Genomic DNA, 15,256 nt, shown 5'->3' on the forward strand with positions numbered 1-15,256 from the left:
GCAGACCACAACACCCAAAAGGAGAGAGAGAACAAAAGGGAATGCCCTTCCACAGAGGCAGGGTGGGATGGGTTGGGGGTTGAGGTGGGAGGGATATTATCCATGGTGGCAGAAAATGGGCACTGGTGGAGGGATGGGTATTTGATCATTGTATAATAGAAACCCAAGCACAAAAATTGTAAATCTATAACTGTACTTCATGGTGTTTCACTAATAAAAAGAAAAAAAAAGGAAAAAAATTGGAGCTTAATGTTTTGTTCTAATATATTTTCCCTACATGGTATAAATTGGCATTGATCTAGGAAGGCCAGCATGAAAAAGTTGAGGTGTATATCTTAACCACCAATGCCAAAACCACTGTAAGTATGGAACCCAAAGTACAATAGTTAAACTTCAAAATGTGTTCAAAATGTGTCAAGGAAATCGGTGGGAATGCTGGGCGAAATGGGTCGTTTGTTGGTCAAGGAATGAAGACACTGGTGGTGTGATTAGAATTGGAATATTGTATGACAAAACTCCATTATAAATGACTTTGTAAATCAAAATTGCCTAAATGTTGAAAAAAGAGAAGTCAACTTATGTCTATATTTCAAGAAAGCTTGTCTTAGCAAATTTTGGCATGGAGAGCGTAGTTGGTAGAGAGATGGAGAAAGAAAGGGAGAGTTGAAGGTTGGGAAGAGAATCCTGAATATCATGGAAGAGATGAAAGTTGATCTTAGAAGATTTGGAGCCATCAGAGTTTAGAGAGTTAAATGGTGAGACCACAGCAGTTTAGGTAGTTAAATAGTGAGATTGGTTTAAGTCATCAGCAGTGTATACATAGAGTTCAAAGACCTCACAGATATTCAGGCTATATCAACTAACAAGGGGACCATTTTTTTCCTGAAGCACTATTTAAGTATAATATATTGCCAGAAAGAATGATAAGAAGCTTGTTCTCTTTTTCACAGATTAGTACAATAGAGATGAAAACTTTTATACAAAGGAATCTATCACCTTGTCCTGTTGCTCTGCTTTCTTTTCATCATTCCATTCTCCCCCATGACCCTACCTAATCAGGGCTCTCTACATTTCTCAGCAGTGTCACCACATAGCCTCAGAGCATGTATTTACTGCCAGTAGCTCACAGCTCTCTTGTTTTACCCACACCCAGGCCAGAGGTATCCTTCTGCAAAAGAAGATGTCTGCTGAAGGCCCATTCTTCCTTGAAGTGGCAGTCATGGTTTACCTCTTATTAATCATCGTGTTTGCAAATATCGATGAATGTCACTATACTAGTGACAGGGATTTTCCAAACTAAGGGAAGAATAAACATTTTCCATTACCCCAAGAATTTTGGGCAGTTATTTTCTATCCACTGCAAATAATATATGATAATTAGTCAATAGAACTGAAGTAAAAACAGGGATATTTGTCATTTGGTGCCATGACTAGTCAGTCTTAGTATAAATATATATTTCTAGAAAAAAAAGCAGAAGAAAATGAGTTGGTTGCTAGCAAAGAATGCCAAATCTCTGCCAAGAAATCTCTTGAAAATAAAATTCTGACTATGGACTGAACATGATTGCCACTCAATGCCTCTTTTGCAGACCACAACACCCAAAAGGAGAGAGAGAACAAAAGGGAATGCCCTGCCATAGAGGCATGGTGGTATGGGTGGATGTGTGTGGGAGGGATACTGGAATCCATGGTGGTGGAAAATGGGCAATGACGGAGGGATGGGCATTTGATCATTGTATAATCGAAACCCAAGGACAAAAATTGGTAAATCTACAACTGTACCTCATGGTGTTTCACTAATAAAAATTAAAAATAAAATAAAATAAAAATTGTTTTGTCTGCCAGAGATCAATAGATGGGAACCTGAGTGAAGGCAAAAGATTAAGTTGGTTGACTTTTATTTTTCCTTGAGTATATAAATTTGATTATGGAATCAATTGATATGACAGTTTATCAAGACAGAGAAATTTTCATCACTTCTCTTATTTAAAAGTATAGTGATACACCATATCTCTATCTCACTTTATTTTTATTTCTGATAGTTTGACACAAAAGATATGTCAAAACCATAGATAAATGCCAATTATTTAAATACTATTTGTTATTTATAATTACTTTATAGAACTGCTTAAATTTTAGGATTATGCGGAATCAACATGCATGTATCACATTACACTCACCACTGAAAGGCCTACTCTGTCATTCACCATTGTTCAATTTTTCCACATTGATTACACCTTTCCTTCTGGTAACTAAATAGTCTTATAGTTCTATAGTTTGTTTTAATTGCTTTGAAAAGATCAAAACTATGCAATTTTCAACATTGGATGAAAGTAGAGGATATCATGCATGTAAAGTTAGACTTAAGGAAAGGAACAGATACAGAGAGATTTTTCTCATATATGGGATGTAAAGACACACAGCAAGGTAGCAACAAAGGTTCAAGGGCAATGTAAGGGGAGAACTGATCCACACAATTGAGTCAGGGGATTGGGAGGGAGGGATTCTGGGGGTTTGGGGAGAGGAAGGGGTTATTTTTTGAGAGAATGAGGAGTGTCATGTTGGAATTATGTGTATGACAAACCATTATTAATTGAATTATAAATCATAGAATATAAATAATGATTTAGACGTTTGTCTGTCACATTTTATTCTTTTAATTTGTTTTCTCCATATGCCACATATGCATGAAATTGTATGATGCCTATCTTTCTCTGCCTGGTTTATGACACTAACCATAATATCCTCATGTTATCCATTTTTATACAAATAATAAGAAGATTTCACTTCATACAACTGAGTAGTATTCCATTGCTTTACCACCTTTCATTTTCAAAATTTGTCATTTAAAGATACAAATATTGGTTTTAACAATGCTCTGGTGTTTTAAAATTTTCAGTTTAATGAAGCAAAATAGATTTTACTGAAAAACACTTAGAACCTTGTGAAACAGGTGTAGGGTGGAATGGAATATATGTTCAAGAGAGAACACTCGTTTAACTAAGCAAGCAAAGAGAGACGTGGAGAAAGGAAGCACGGTATTTCTTCAAGGGAGAACACAAGTTTGAGGACAAAGTCGACTCTGGTAGTTTAGGAAAAAGAACTTGGAGTGGTATGAACTTAACTTGTGCACTTTAGGGGAGAACCTGAGTGACACTATTAGAAGTATGCTCAGGAACATCTTAAACGGGAGTCTGCACTTGGAGTGAGAAGGGTAGAGTGTTCTTTCGGGAGATCTGGACTATGGAGAACAGTAATATTATAACATTAATGATAGTATCTTACCGTGGGATTCCAAAAAAATTTTTAACAGTGGCATAAGAAATGATAACATTCTTAGGTATTTGGATTTCTTGTGGAAATTACTGGAAAGCTGAGTTGATGCTCTGGATGTCTCCAACTGAAACAAGGTCAACAAGTCATGAATGAAAAATTACAAGTTAGATGGATCAAGGATTCTGATCCCAGTGGATGGCTAGCTTTCTGTTGGACAATTTCTACTGATGGCCTGATGTAGATTCTGATCCTGGTATATGTAACAGACAGGGATCCTCAGAAGTGAAGCCTCTGAGACAGAATTCATTTATGCCAACTTATGGTTTATCAATGTTTGCTCATGGCTGCTACAATTATAACATGCCATTCAATGGTTTTGTGGTTTCAATTTACTGTGTCAATGTAAAGATGAAGTTTCTAAATCAAAGGTAAAAATCTGAGACCCTCAAGATGATGAATTATGGGGATGGGGGGGAGCTGGAGCTATAGTACAGCAGGTAGAGCATTTGCCTTGCACACGGCCTACCCAGGTTAGATTCCCAGCATCCTGTATGGTCCCCCCAAGCACCGTGAGGAGTAATTCCTGAGTGCAGAGCCAGGAGTATCCCCTGTGCATCGCCAGGTGTGACCCAAAAACGCAAAAAAAAAGATGATGACTTACCTTTAGATATTTTGAAGTCAAGTAGAAACAGCCAGAAAACTCCCCAGAAAAGACTTCTCCAGGATCAAAAACATCATCACCTCTAGCGTGAGAGCATACAGAAAATAAGGTTTCCATTTTTGCCAAGTTAAAGGAAGCCATACATGATCTTGGAAAGTCTGTCAAAGGAAAGCATGGATTTAGGAAGGATAAGGTGACAACTGGGTCTTATAATATATAAGATATATATATATATTAAAATATACAATATTTTATAAGTATTTATATATATTTATTTATATTAAAATATAATATGTATCTTAAAATATACAAGAGAAGCAAAGGGCATGAAGTAGGAGGTAAGGTGGCAATCAGGTCTACTACAAAAAGCATTTTTTAATAAAAAGAGAAAATGTAATGAGACATCAAATAAGACCTTTGTAAATATTTAAGAACAGGGTTATAACTCAGTGATTCAGAATTTGCCTTCCATTGTATGATGATCTGTGATTGATCCTTAGCACTGGAAACAACATTGTTTTTAATTTTTAATTTCTTTCTTTCTTGCTTGCTTGCTTGATTGCTTTTTTGTTTTTTGAGTCGTACCTGGCTATGTATAGGCGTTATTTTTAATTTTTTAAAAAAGTTATAATTTTACTTTTTTACCTGTAGTTTAAAACGAAATCTAAATTATTTTAGAGTAAATATATGTGAAGAAGAATAAAATTTACGGGAACTATTTAGTATTCTTAATGATACTGCAGTCAGAATTTTGAGTATTATGAATGGAGAAAAGAGGCACTATTTTGTTGACGGTTACTCTAACTAGATGTACTGATGGTTATTGGTTCTTTGGGGACACATCCAGTCATGTTCAGGTGCTGCTTTGGCTCAAGGGTCTCTTCCAGTGTTGCTCAGGGTACTATGTTGTGCCAGGAAATGAATCTGTTTCTTTTGCAGGCAAAGTCCACAGTCGTTCCAGTGAGCTATCACTCCAGTCTGAAAGGCTCTTAAGAAAGACCCTCATTTCACAAAATAAGTGGGGAATCTTTATTGCAGATGCTTGTTTAAATTGTTTGGCATGGGACCAGAGACACCAGCTTTCATTCAAAAAGTGGCCAGTGAGATTAATACCAGGAGTTTTGCTCCATGGTATGGAATCCAGCCACACATTCTAGGGGGAAAGGGAGCTCATATAGAGTAAGGAGCACCAAATAAAGGGTGTTTGGAGGATCCTCCCAGGATTGGAGAAGCATTCTGAAAGTAGAGTAAAGACCGACATGATTGCCAGTCAATGCCTCTTTTGCAAACCACAACACCCAAAAGGAGAGAGAGAACAAAAGGGAATGCCCTGCCACAAAGGCATGGTGGGATGGGGGGATAGGGGGTGGAGGGACACTGGGACCCGTGGTGGTGGAAAATGGGCACTGGTGGAGGGAAGGGTATTTGATCATTGTACAATTGAAACCCAAGCACAGAAATATGTAAATCTATAACTGTACCTCATGGTGTTTCACTAACAAAAATTAAAAAAAAATGTAAATGACAGAGAATGGGCACTGGTTGAGGGATGGGTACTGGATCATTGTATAACTGAAACCCAAGCACAAAAATTTGTAAGTCTACAACTGTACCTCATGGTGTTTCAGTAGTAAGCATTAAAAGAATAAAAAGTGAGGCAATGCATAAAAAAAAAAAAGTGGTCAGATACCATCAATGCTGCTGCCCACACCCACACCGGGAGTGACAATGCTATGAGCAAGGGTTTCCATACTTGGATTCTCAAGATAGTGCCCCAGGAAATACTGACACGCAGCAGCATTTTGGACCCAACCTATTATAAAACTTGTTAGAGGTTAACTGATACCAAACAAGAAAATTCAGGACTGTTGTGTAGCTTCTTTGATAATTTATTTTTCTCTAGTAGCTTGTAGATATTAGGGGTGGCAGTGGTATATTCTATAGTAAACAGTATTGCGTTTTTAAAATGTTGAAGGCCTAAGGTATATAAAAGAGGCAAAATAAAATGAGTAAATCTGTACACACATGAACACTTTTGTTGTTTCTTTAGCAATTGCTTGGATGAAAACTGTAGATGGGTAGCATGTATTTAAGTAGCTGGAGATAGGGATCAGGGGTGGTGTGGACTGCAGGGGAGGGTGGAAAGATGGGAAGAGATTATAAGTGTGTGTGTTTATGAGTGCTATTGTGTGAGAATGTTGAGTTTATAAGAATTCATGCATGCATGTGTAAGAGAGAGACAGAGAGAGAGAGAGAGAGAATGAGTATGTGTGCATGTATCCGTGTGTGTGTGTGTGTTCTTAGAAAAATCCTATATTTCATCTGAACTACTGTACCAAGTGATGCTGTCATTCATTATGATAACGTAATAAATAAATTTTATTAAATTCAGGTGGTGAAATATTTTGGCCTTTAAGCCCTTCCCCTCCTCCAATTCATCAAATTCTTCCTATAATTTTCATTTACTCCCTGACCTCTTCAGGACTCAATTGGATTCAATCTGCCACATCCAAATTTATCTCTTTTAGAAAAAGTAATTAGATTAAAATATAAATCACAACAATATAAATTAACATTCAAATGGCTTCTAATGATAATTAATAATTTCTATTCATAGAAGTACTTATTCAGGCCACACAATAAGGCAAAATTCAGAATATTGGACAGAAGTCAATTATTTCTCAAGCAGAACTAGCTATATTATAGCCAATCTAAAGATGTTAGAAATTTGCAGTCAAGACATTAGAAGTTCATGCTATAAGTAAAAGATTTCTTGTTTTCTCACCTGAATCCTATTTTCCATAATAATAATTGAATAAATGAATAAGTCCTCATCCATGTGACCCTGTGCGGCACTAAGAAGATGTGTCCGATAAATCGCAATTACTTCTTGGTGCTGTCTGTCAGCATCAGCCAGCTGCTGCTGCAGAGTCTTCACTTGGAGCTGCAGACTGTCCACCAGCTGGCTCTGCCTCCTACTGCGGCTCCCGCTGGCGTAGGTGAGCTGCGAGAGGCCGTTGAGGGCCTGCTTTAGTCTCTCCACATCGTTAAGCAACTCAGTTATCTTATTATCCTTTGCTTCAATCTCTTTAGCAGAATCCTGTATTCGCCTCTGCAACTCCGTGATGGTTGTTAAGGACTTATCACACCTTTCCTGCCGGTCTTTGATTTCCTGCTCAATGCTGAAATGTAGCAATTCTTTCTCATCTTTTGCTGACAGTTTCCTTTTTTGGGCTTGCAAAACCTCCTCACACACTTCTTCATATTTCCTATTCAGATTGGCCAGCTTTTCACTTAGGTTGGAAACTTGTGCCTCCAAATCACTTTTTGTTGCTTTGTATTTGGACAAATCAACCACCTCCCTGGTCTCTAGATTTTTTAAGGCTTGTTTAGTATTCTGCACCTCAGTCTGAAGTTTGGAGACTTCTTGCGTTTTGTTCTGGCTTTCTTCTTCCTTTCTTCTGAAGCTGGTTTTTATGAGTCCCACTTCATTCTCAAAGGCTTCTTTAATCTGCAAATGCTCAGCCAGGGGCACAGAGGAGATAAGTGGACACTACTTCCACTACCCAGCCGTTGCCACACTCCAGGACGCTTTCCGGACCCACGCGGCAGCTCCGGCCGAGACCCACGCACAGCTGAAGACCCACAGAACAAGATAAGCGGAACTCTCTGAGACCTTGGACTCCAGGCTCGGCGGACCCAGGGACAGAGCTTCTCTGCTTGCGCCCACCACCACAGGTGACAAAGGGATTCTAATCAGGAGCCCCACCCTACCCTGCCCTGTCTGCTTCCATCAACCACCCAGGGATCGAATTGTGCACAGGAGACCCACCCTACCCAGATAAATACCCCTCTGGCAGACTTCCACTCTCGACACTACTTCCACTACCCAGCCGTTGCCACACTCCAGGACGCTTTCCGGACCCGCGCGGCCGCAAGCAGCCGCGCAACACATCATAAAACATTAAATACCCATCTTCTGGAATTGTTGTACCATATTTGATAGGGTTCAAATATGGTAACACCTACAAGGGTGATTAGAGGTCGTCACCCCAAAAGCCTCTATCCCTCTCGGAAAGACTGGCAAGCTACCGAGAGTATTCCTCCCGCACGGAAGAGCCTGGCAATCTATCCGCTGTGTATTCGATATGCCAAAACCAGTAACTACAACTGGTCTCATTCACCTGACCCTGAAGCACGCGACAGGGACAAATGGAGACGTTACTGGCGCCCGCTCGAGCAAATCAACGACTAACGGGAAGTTAAGTGATTAAGTGAAGTGTGAAATGAATAAGTGACAGAAATAATTGAATGTTGTTTTCTTCACTTGAAGGTTTTATTCACAGATCTTGTCTCATAAAAATTATTCAGAAAACATTATATTAAACAAACATTCCATGGTGATTAATCAGAATTCTTATGTTTGAAAGTGACAAACTCATACCACACTCATTTTAAACTAAGAAGATACTTGATTCATGTGCCTATAAAGCTGGAGTGCCCTCTAGGTATGGTTGGGCCCAAAGAGTTGATTTTTATTTATTTACTTATTGATTGATTGAGTGATTGACTGAATCACCATGACTGGTTGACTAAATCACCATTGAGTGATTGACTGAATCACTGGGACATAAAGAGATACAAAGCTGTTCATGAGTAGGTTTCAGTCATACAGTGTTCCAAGACCCATTGCTCCACCAGTGAACATTTCCCACCTACAGTGTCCCCAGTTTTCCCTCTCTCTCTCCTCACCCCCGCCCCCTGTCTCTCCCTTTCTTCTACCTATCTACCTATCTACTGATCTCTCCCTTTTGAGGCATCATGGTTTACAACACAGGAACTGATAGGTTACCATGTTTCTTCCTTTACCTATTTTCACTTCACAGTTCTTTTCCAGCATCATCATTTCCAACTATCTTTGTCATAGTGGTCTCTTCTCGATCCCAACTGCCATCTCCCCCAGCCCATAAGGTAGGCTTCTAACAGTGGACCAATCATTCTGGCCCTTATTTCTACTGTTCTAAGGTATTAATCTAAAGTTATGTTTTTTCATATCCCACAAATGAATGTAATCCTATATCTGTCTGTCTCCATCTGACTCATCTCACTCAGCATGATACTCTTCATGTACATCCATTTATAAGCATACTTGATAACTTCATTTTCACTAACAGCTGCATAGTATTCCATTGTTTAGATATACCATAGTTTCTCTAACTAATCATTGAGAATTCTTGGGCATACAAGTTGTTTCCAGATTCTCACTATTGTGAATAGTGCTGCAATGAACATAGAAGTGCAGATAGCATTTCTGCTGTGTGTTTTGGGGCCCGGGAGTATATTGCCAAAAGTGGTATTTCTGGATTCATGGAAGCTCAATTTGTAGCTTTCTGAGAAATGCCCATATTGTTTTCCGAAAAGGCTGAACCAATCGGCATCCCCACCAATAGTGAAGAAGAGACCCTTTCTCCCCACTTCCAAGCTGACATTGGTTGCTCTTGTTCTTTTTGATGTGTGTCAATCTCTGTGGTGTGAGATATCTCATTGCTGTTTGGATTTGTATCTCCCTGATGATTCATGATGTAGAACATTTTACCTCTGGTTTTTGGTCATTTGTATTTATTCTTTGAGGAAGTTTCTGTTCATTTCTTCTCCTCATGTTTTGGTGGGGTTGAATGTCTTTTTCTCATGAAGTTCTACCAGTGCCATATATATCTTGGGTTATATACAATAAGGGGTTAATTTTATGGGTATTGCATAAATAATTTTCCCCCATTATGAGGGCTGTCTTTTTAGCATGGTCACCATTTTTTCTGAGTTGCAGAAACTTCTTGGTTTAATGTAGTCTCATTTGGTTATCTTCACTTCCTCTTCCTTGGTCAGTGGTGTATCATTCTAGAAGTTTCCCTTAGCTTTAATGTCATGGAGGGATCTTCCCACATTTTTCTCCATATATCTTAAGAATTCAGGTATGATATTGAGGTCTTTAATTCATTTGATCTGACTTTGTTCCTGGCACTATAAAGAGGTCTGAGTTAATTTTTTTTGCATGTTGCTGACCAGTTTTCCCAGCAGCACTTGTTGAAGAGACTTCCTTGCTCAACTTCATATTTATTGAGCCTTTATGAAACATTAGGTAATAATAATCTGAGGGCCAGCGTCAGGATATTTGACTATATTCCATTGATCTGAGGCCTGTCTTTATCTGAATATCATGCTAATTTGATTACTACGACTTTGTAGTAGGGTTCGAAGTTGTGGAAGCTGTTCCCTTCTTCTTTTTACCAAAGATTGCTTTAGCTCATCATGGGAGTTTATTGTTGTGTATGCGTTTCAAGAGGGTTTAATCTATTTCTTTGAAAAATGTTATGGGTATCCTTATAGAAAGTACAATAAATCTTTATAGCGCTTTGGGGTGTATTGCCATTTTGACAGTGTTAATCCTCTCAATCAATGAGCATGGGATGTGATTCCATTTCCTCATATCCTCTTTTATTTCGTGAAGTAGTGTTTTGTAGAGTTTTTTTGGTATAGGTCCTTAACCTTTTTAGTTGATTCTAATATACTTGATTTTCTGAGGTTATTATTGTGAATGGGATTGTTTTTCGCCTATCTCTTTTTTCTCTTTCATTAATAGTATTTGGAAAGCCATGGACTACTGGATATTGATTTTGTATTATGCTACTTTAGTAAAAAAATCTATTCTTCCCAGGAGCTTTTTGGTAGATTCTTTGGGATTTTCTAAGTATACTATCATGTCATCTCCAAATAGTAAAAGCTTGAGTTCTTCCTTTTTTATCTGGATGCCCTTGATATCTTTTTCTTACCAAAATCATATGGCAAGTACTTCAAGTACTATGTTGAATAGGAGTTGTGAGAGTGGGTAACTTGTTTTGTGCCTGATTTTATTTTGGGAATCTAGCTCATTGATTTCTGCTCCAAGCCTTTAGTTTTTCCCCGTTGAGAATAATGCTTGGTGTGGGTTTGTGTTAGTTTGCTTTGACTATATTGAGGAAAGTACTTTCCACTCCCATTTTGTTGAGAGTTTTTCATCATGAATGGGTGCTGGATCTCCTCAAATGCTTTATCTACATCTATTGATATTATCATATGATTTTTATCTTTATTTTATTGAGATGGTGTATTCTGTTATTTGACTTGAGAATGTTAAGCCATCCTTGCATCCCCAAGATCAACCTAGTTGGTCATAGAGTGTGACCTTTTGTTGAGTTTCTGGATTCTCTTTGCTGGTATAATCTTGAGGATCTTTGGATTTATCAAGGAAATAGGTCTGTAATTTTCTTTTTTTGTGGTGTCTCTGTCTGATTTGAGTATCAGGCTGATCTTTGTCTCATAGAAATTGTTTGGGAATATTTCTGTTTCTTCAATTTCCTGGAAAATCTTAAAAAATGTTGGCAGTAGGTCCTCTTGAAAGGTTTCGAAATACTTCATTAGTGAATCCATTTGGGCCTGGGCTCCTGTTTTGGGGGATACTTTTGATTATCATTTCAATTTCCTTGTAGTGATGGGTTCGAGTTTTCAAAATCTTCTTGGTTCAGCCTTGGGAGGTAATTGGAATCCAGTAATTTATCAATTTATTCAAGATTCTCTCATTTCCTGCTGTAAAGATTCTCAAAATAATCTCTGATGAGCCTATGGATTTTGTAGTTTCTATTATGATGTCCCCCTTTGCATTTCTGATTCGATTTATTAGGATTCTTTCTCTTTTCTTCTTTGTGAGTTCTGCTAGTGGTTTATCGATCTTATTTATTTTCTCAAAGAACCATCTCTTGCTTTTGTTGGTCTACTGGATTGTATTTTGGGATTATATCTCATTGATTTCTGCTCCAGGTTTTATTATTTTTTTCCTCCTGGCTAGTTTGGACTCCTTTTCTTGGTATTTTCCAAAATCTTGAGCTGTAAGTTATTTTTGTAGGCCCTTTCTTTCTTCCAGTTGAATTCTGGCGGAGCTATAAACTTTCCTCTTAGAACTGCTTTTGCTCTGTCCCACACGTTCTGATAGTTCCTCGTTATCATTTTTTTCTGGAATCTTTTTATTTCCTCTTTGATTTCTTCTCTAAGCCAATGGTTGTTCATTATTTCCCTCAAATAAAATATTTTCTTGCCGAGTTTTTGTCTGTTTGATCTATTGAGAAGTGAGAAAGTACTGTTGAAATCTCCATCTAGTATTGTGTTGCTATCAATGTTTTTCTTTAAGTCTATTAGAAGTTGTTTTTACGTATTTTTCTGGTCTGTCATTAGGAGCATATACATTGAGGAGGGTGAGTTCTTTCTGATGTACATATCCCATGATCATTAACAAATGACCTTCACTGTCATTTATAACCTTTAGCCTGAAGTCCACGTGGTCTGATACTAGTATGGCCACTGCAGCTTTTTGGAGGTGTTCTTTTCTTGAAGAATTGTTTTCCAGCCTTTGACTTTGAGCCCATGGTTGCTTTGATTATTCAGATATTTTTCTTGCAGGCAGCAGAATGTTGGGTTCAGTTTTCTATTTCATCCTGCCATCCTGTGCCTCTGAATTGGTGTACTTAGTCCATTGACATTGAGAGAGATCATTGTGATGGGGATTTTTGCTATCTTTATGTCGAAATTTTGAGTATTTGTGGGGCTTGTCTTAGCTTAAAGTAGCCCTGTTAATTCTTAATGCAACAAAAATATGGAACACTTTACAAGTTGGCCTGTCATCTCTGTGTAAGGATCATGGTAATCTCTGTATCATTTCAATTTTAGTATATGTGTTGCCAAACTGAGTATAAGAGCTGATTTTTTTCCCTATTTTTCTCTTCTGATTTCTTTGAGTGTTGTCCTTACTCACTCCTATGGCAGACAGTGATTCCCAATCTAGGAAGGTATTTCAAAGCAGCTTGAAGTGATAAATTTAGAACATTAATGTCCCAGAAGGAAAAGTCTGGTTTTTACCATATTATCTTTTACCATACCCAGGGCATAAGTTTTGCAAAATAATTCTTTTGGAAGGTGGTGTATCAGTCTTGTTTAATGCTCTACCCTGAAACCTTCATTAAGAAAATTAAAATGGAGCCTTTTGATATTCTCACCTCGGTCCCGTGTACATCTCCAGAAAACAGTGGATTGCGTTGTCCGCACTTTGACCACCTTGAAAGTAAGTAGGATTTTTCTCCTGAAGGAAGAGGTGAGAAGCATATTGATGATTTCATTCCACCCTATTACAAGTTCAACTTGAAGGGAAGGTGAGACTCATGAGGCTCCTGTAAAGGACATAAAAGGGTTCTCAATGTAGTTTAATGGCCAAGACACATTAACAACACAGATGACTCAAAGTAACCTGTGTGCATCTTTGTGTGTATAGTGAGTTTTATATCTACTCATAGTGATTCTCAGTCATTCCACATGGGCAAAACAGACCTATAATTAAAAATCTAGTTCCCTGAGCAGAATGGGCTTTCTTAGGTGATTGAACATGTGTGTAATATTTTATTATTAAGCACATACAACTGTTTGAATGATGTGTACTTTTCGATCTAAAATTAAGTCTAAGTATCTCTGAAATGACGGTCTCCTGACACCGCACCTGGCTTTCCTCACCAGGGCCCCTTGGAGTGTGTGGGTTGTGTTTCCCTCACCACCCCAAGCAGAGACCTGACAGCTGAAGACCTCTGCAACCAACAATAGGTATGCTTAAGACCACTCTCACCACACTTGAAGGAGCCTCATGCATGAAGAACTGGCAGAGGAACCCAGGTGTGCGGGACCCGGGGCTGAGATATTCAAGTCTGCTCGGACCAAGAATGGGCCTCCTCCATCCAGATCCCCCATCTTCCAGTAGCTAAGGGTTACACCCCCGGACTGCCTCTGGAGCCATGTAATTCCATCAATGGCCAAGATCCAGAGACTGGATCTTGTTGATAAGACAACAACTCATATTGTCCAGTTCTCTTTCTCGGAGAACATGGCAGGTTACCAAGCGTATCTTGCCTACATGGCAGAGACTGGCAAGCTACCCGTGGTGTATTCTATATGCCAAAACCCAGAAACAATGAAGTATCTCATTTCCCTGACCGTGAAAAAACCTCCAATGTGGTACTTGCTAAAATCTCTGGGCTAGGATGAATGGAGATGTAACTGGTGCCTGCTCAAGGAAATCGTTCTCCACCACCAATGATACCAGTATTCCTCCCACCATGCCCCCAAACGTGCCTTTGTGGCAGGGCATTCTCTTTTGTTCTCTGGGGCCATGGCATGCCAGAGAGCCACTCGTGGTGGGCAACTCATGGTCTTGGCTGGCAGTACGAATGGGCTGGTTTCACCCCTCACCCCCAATCCCACGAGGATGTAGTTGCCCTGTCACCCTAGCTCATACCTGGCTGTCCAATAGTCTCTGAGGTGGTGGGAATCGTGCCGCCAGTGGGGAGAAAGGCAGAAGCGACAAATACCCTTTCCCACCTGAGGGAGAATGGTGCCGTAGCTTAATGCATAGTTCAGTCACATTTCTGCCAAAAGCCTCTGGGTTCTGAATTGGTTCCACGTGCCTCTGGTGCTGTGGTCGTGCCGGATAGCCTCTTGTGGGGGTCAAATCGTGATCTTGGTGGGGCAGAAAGAATGGCTCTATGGTCTACTTTTGTCATGCATCTCCCACCCAGAGCGGGTCCTCCAAATACCCTTTAGTGGGTGTTCTGACCTCTATCTGAGCTGCCTTTCCCCCCAGCATGTGATGCCGGCTTCCAAGGCCTGGAGCATACCTCCTAGTCCTTATCACTCTATTCTTGGGTATTAGTCTCTCATTCTGTTACTTTATATTCCACAGATGAGTACAACCTTTCAATGTCCGTCCATATCTTTCTGACTCATTTCACTTTCTATGTTGATCCACTTTATGCAAATTTCATGACTTCTTCTTTTCTAACAGCTGCATAGTATTCCACTGTGTAGATGAAACAAAGTGTTATTAACAAGTCATCTGTTCTTGGGCACTAGGTTTTTTTTCCCCCAGATTTTGGCTATTGTGAACAGTGCAGCAATGAACATACAAGTGCATATGTCATTTCGGCTGTACTTTTTTGCCTCTCCAGGCTATATTTCCAGGAGTGATATTGCTGGGTCAAATGGGAGCTCAATTTCTAGTATTCGGAGAACCGTTCATACTGTTTTCCAAAATGGCTGAACCTGTCCGCATTTCCACCAGCAGTGAAGGAGAGTCCCTTTTTCCCCACATCCATGGCAACACCGGTAGCTTTTGTTCTTTTGGATGTGGGTCAGTTTCAGTGGTGTGAGGTGATATCTCTTTGTTGGTTGGACCTGCATTTCCCTGATGATTAG

General features: G+C 39.3%; 1 pseudogene; it reads right to left on the minus strand.

The window, feature by feature from the left end:
- Window positions 1-12,611: 12,611 nt before the first annotated feature.
- On the minus strand, window positions 12,612-12,708 carry LOC130033836 (uncharacterized; annotated as a pseudogene).
- Between the last annotated feature and the right edge of the window lie 2,548 nt (window positions 12,709-15,256).

This window comes from Sorex fumeus, unplaced genomic scaffold, assembly GCF_029834395.1.
Source record: "Sorex fumeus unplaced genomic scaffold, SorFum_2.1 ptg000054l, whole genome shotgun sequence".
NCBI classification, from domain to species: domain Eukaryota; kingdom Metazoa; phylum Chordata; class Mammalia; order Eulipotyphla; family Soricidae; genus Sorex; species Sorex fumeus.